Source organism: Pteropus alecto, unplaced genomic scaffold (assembly GCF_000325575.1).
Source record: "Pteropus alecto unplaced genomic scaffold, ASM32557v1 scaffold59, whole genome shotgun sequence".
In the NCBI taxonomy this organism is placed as follows: Eukaryota; Metazoa; Chordata; class Mammalia; order Chiroptera; family Pteropodidae; genus Pteropus; species Pteropus alecto.
This window is the reverse complement of record NW_006443292.1, coordinates 3,716,419-3,721,118: the sequence shown is the minus strand read 5'-3', so window position 1 is coordinate 3,721,118 and position 4,700 is coordinate 3,716,419. Positions and strand designations below refer to the sequence as shown.

Sequence of the window (4,700 nt, the reverse complement as noted above, 5' to 3'; positions counted from 1 at the left end):
AAAAAAAAAAAAGGGTATATGGAATTTCTCTGTATTATTTCTTACAACCGCATAGGGATCTACGATTATTTCCAAATAAACACTTTAATTTTTAAAAAGTCATATTGTTTTAGGATTGTGCCTTCTAACCTGAATTAAAACAGCGTGTTTGCCTCTCAGAATAAAAATATTCTTTTTAATGTTCTGGAAAAATACCTATCATCACATATCCCGCATCTTTCACTCATCCTGAGGACACACTTGCTGGAACTGAGTAGGCCTTTCACTCCTGGAACAAAAACGCATCAGACAAACTTGAACTCCAAAACCTTCCCAATGCTCAGTGACCCCAGGTGATGTCACCCTTCTCCCGCTCCAGGAGATGGTCAGAGAAACCCTGTCAGAGACCCCAGAACAAAGTTCTAATCTTCTCGGCACCACACATAAAAATATCAAGCTTCGGAAAGCACACATTAGGTCTACGGCCATGCCACCCTGAACAAGCCTGATCCCGTCTGATCTCGGAAGCTAAGCAGGGCCGGGCCTGGTTAGTACTTGGATGGGAGACCAGGTGCCGTAGGCGTAAAACGTACAAAATAAGGGATTGTAAACTGACATGGTCTTTGCAATCTGTGAGGTCAACTAAAGGTTGCTTTGCCTAAAAATAAAAAATAAAAAGCACACATTAGCTAAAAATTTTTCTCCCTCTGTGGACTTCGCTGTTTCTACAGGAGGCGTGTTTGGGTTTAGATGGGACCAGAAGAAAAGTTCCCCCTCACACAGCATGTTTTCCCCGTTCTTGAGGTGTCGTGGATGCAGGAAGGTTGTGTTCCCGCGTTATGTCCTTATCCCTTATGGTCCACAAATGGCTGTGTACCTCTGTACCTGCCTTAAGTTGCTCTTGCTTCTTGTTTTTTTTTTGGTCTCAAGCTGCGGACAAAATCCAAGAAAACGATTGTTGGGAAGAGCTCTGAGCTCCCTTAGTTGTGAAGTATTTTCCCTCCTTGTCACGCTTTCCAACCATGTTGGGATTCTCCAAACCTGCTGGTCTCACAGGGGAAGCTGTGAACAACTGCTCGAGAAACAAATCACTCTCGCTGTTTCTCCAATCAGATATTTTGGCCATTAACACACTGACTCGTTCTCCTAATTCATCGCTTTCTATGCCAGAAGCTGTCTAACTCTTGGCTCGGGATTGGTTTACCTTTTCGATTACTCATGTTCTTTCCTCCTTGCTCCTGCTTTGAGCTCACAGAAGGCAGGTCCCATTCCTTGTATCTTTCCCCCTTTTGAGTCTGTGTAGCCCACGCGTCTCCATAGCCACTAATTCAATAAGTCTCTCCAGGAAAATGGCACCTCCTCTACCTTGTCATAGGTGAAGCCTCGGAAACATGGCCGCCTTGTGGTGTTGTTGTTGTTGTGAGCTGTCGATAGACAGCGTTGCCAAACTCCTGCGGACAGGTTGATGCAAGAAACGTTAGCACTCCTGTCTGTTTAGAGAAGGCGCCATATACTCCTTAGGAAAAAAAAAAAAAAGAAAACTATAAAAAAAAAAAAAGAAGAAATCTTTCATGATGACACTTAAAAGGAGGTGGGCTTGGTTCGTGCTCCATTCTGTTGGTGATTGAGACTCAGCCCTGCCTGCAGGTGAAGTTCGAGGATGTTCACTGCTTTCCAGGCTCTGTCACTGTCCTGCACATTTGAGGGTCTATCAGAAATTGGATGGTCGGCATGGGCCATCCAGCCAGTTATAGATACGGCCAGCTGGGGGATGGGTCAGACACTCTTTTTCTCATTTGGTTAAAAATACTCTCTTCTCTCTCTTTCTTGCTTCTCCACCCCCAGAGAGGGATGGCAGATGTGAGGACACCCAGGTTAGATGAAGTAGGTGGCAGTGTGGCTTGCCGTGGAAGCTGGCTGGATCCAGCGTTCCAACTCAGCACTGACTTCAGCCTGGGAGGCCAGTCCCCACCCACTGCTGGACTCCCAGCCAGCTCTGTCTGGTCCAGCCGTGGATTCGGTCTGGCCCTTCCGATCGTCAGCTTCTCTTTAAAGTCATTCTGACTTGGTTTTCCCCATGCTTTCCCCAGCTCATTCTCCCTGCCAGCCCTCTGGAGCATCGTGAGAAAGAGGCTGGTCGATAGAAAGTTCTATTTTATTTCCCCAGCTCTGTTTTCGACTCCTTGTATTCACAAAATTGTGTAAGAAAAGGAAACTCCCCAAACAGGCAGTTAATTCTGGTAAGATTTTGTGCATTTGAGGGCTAGAGATTTTGGTGACATGAGAAACACAAACGTTAGTCATCTGAGGCTTCAGGGACCTAATTGAAACGGTCAGTCCGTGTGGAACAAAATATTGGCTTCTGGTCACGTCAGCTTGGTGGCCTCTGGAAAGTCATTCTTTTTTTCTAGGTCTCAGTTTCTCCTTTTGGAAAATAAGCCAATCGAAACACACAATTTCCAAGATTACTTTCAGAGCTAACATTCCGACAAAATTTAACTGGATTATTTTGAGGGAGGTTAAGATGAACTTCCCAAGAAACGTGACACCGTTCAAAATGAATTGGCAAATTTGTATATAAAAAAACCCCTCAGATTTAGATACTGGGGATCCTCCCATGTGAATATTTAGATCCAGTGGCTCACAGTTATAAGAGAAGTAAAAATCATCACAACATGAAGATTGAGTAATGAATGGAACACTGAGAATATTTATTCCCCATTGAACATTCTTCCATTTATAACAGTAGCACCTACTCATGCCTTTGATCACATGGATGTTGTTTTGGGTCAGCCTCTCTGTCAGGGTGAAAATGCTGCAAATATCTAACAATACAAGGCAAATGAAAATAAACCGGCCACAAAGTAAAGTAGGAATTGTAAAAAAAAAAAAAAAAAAATTACAAAGATCATCCCCAATTGAAAAAAAAATCACACAATTCTATCATTTTGGGACAGTTTGGACAAATCCTTACACCCAAAATGCCAGCTGAGTCATGCTTTCTTCTGAAAACCTGCCTGTGGCTGTCATTATTACCTGGATAATTAATGTTGGTTTAATTTTACTCTATATCTTTGGCATTAAATTTCAATTAAATTTGTTTCTCCCATGATTTGCTGTAAAACTTGGTTTCCTTAACCTTTTCTTTTCTTTTTTTTTTTTAGGCGAGGCAACCTTTGGTTGACCTTATAGATTAGATTGCAAGGACCTTGTCAGCTTACAATCCCTTATTTTTTTATTTTTTTATTTTTTTATTTTTTACGCCTACAGCACCTGGTCTTCCTAGGTGGTCTCCCATCCAAGTACTAACCAGGCCCAACCCTGCTTAGCTTCCCAGATCCGATGGGATCCGGCTTGTTCAGGGTGGCATGGCCATAGACATAAGTGGATAAATTTTAAGAAGTGTTTCCCCAGTGTCAATTATCAGCTGATGAGACTCTACTAAACTTACTACAGAAGACCAACAGGATGTGCCCACTTAGTGGCTGATAACTCAGAGAAATCTCCAAGCATGATGGTGTCATTTGAAACTTCCTCTATGGCATCAGCGTGGAGGAGGTTTAGGCCAATAGTATCTCTGGTGGGAAGAGGGCTCCGTCCTCCTCATCTTAAATCCTGCTCAGGTACCAAAAGGTATTGTTTATTGACGATTGTCTGTGCTCATAGAGTATGAACACCACCTCTTCTAATCCTCACAGCAATCTTATGAGATAGTTTTAATTGTTTTCCCAATGTCACAGACTGAGAAACTAGCACAGAGGTGTCCTGAGTTCACGCACCTACTAATTGGCTCAGGGAGCTAGAACCCAGAGCTATTGCTTATCTAGATCAGCGGTTCTTAACCCACCCGGGTCCCTCTGAAAGTTTTCCAGATGATGCTGACCCGCAGTCAAGGGGAGAACCACTGACTCAGAGCAGACTTCTCTGATTCTAATACACATGCCCTTTCCAGTGCATCTTGTGAAAATGCTGCTTCTGGCCCAGAGGTGCTGCAAAGTCTGTGATTCTGTAGTTGTAATCAGCTCCCAGGAGAAGCTGCTGCCGCTGGTCTAAGGCCATGCTTTGAGGAGCATCTCAGAAGGTGTCTCTATTTGGGGACGATTTTGAGGAGCTCACGCAAGTTCTGGGAGGATTCCTCCCTGCCTTACCTGCAAACCACCCCTTGGTGGCATCGCTATAAGGGACCCTTGAAAATGCACCCTCGGCCAATTTTTCACAAGCAGGTGCCTCTCTCCGTTCATGGGACATGAGAAATAAAGAAGCTATTTTTCCAGTCTTGAGCTGTGGAGATGCCAAGTTGATAGAGACAGGAATAGAAAGGAAAATGACCTCAGGACACCCTCCGTAACACTTGTCCACGCTGTCAGGGGTATTTCTATCAGCTTGAAGGGCTACCTACCAGTCAGTCACCCAGGACTGAAGACACCCCGTCTCTTCTGGTACTTCAAAGACAAATTTCTACTTTCCAAACGGACTCCAAGAGTTTTTCTGTTTTCTTCTGGGGTGTGTGTGTGTGTGTGTGTGTGAAAGGGGATGATGGAGAGGGAGCTATTTAAAGGTAATATGGATAATATAATATTTTCTTCCATCATGTTGAATTCTGCCCAGGCTTTTTCACTTACCAAGAGCAAACACTGAAGTCCCCTGAGAATGCGTCATGAAGGGACCGGATCTGGGTGGAAATGAGGATTTTCTCTCCAGAGGTTAAACTGTAAGTGGTT

The 4,700-nt window shown here is 43.9% G+C and overlaps 2 pseudogenes; one reads left to right on the top strand and one right to left on the bottom strand.

Annotated features, from left to right (window-relative positions):
- Nucleotides 1-456: 456 nt before the first annotated feature.
- LOC112472814 lies at nt 457-562 on the top strand (annotated as a pseudogene).
- A 2,678-nt stretch (nt 563-3,240) lies between these two features.
- LOC112472802 lies at nt 3,241-3,359 on the bottom strand (annotated as a pseudogene).
- Nucleotides 3,360-4,700: the final 1,341 nt, after the last annotated feature.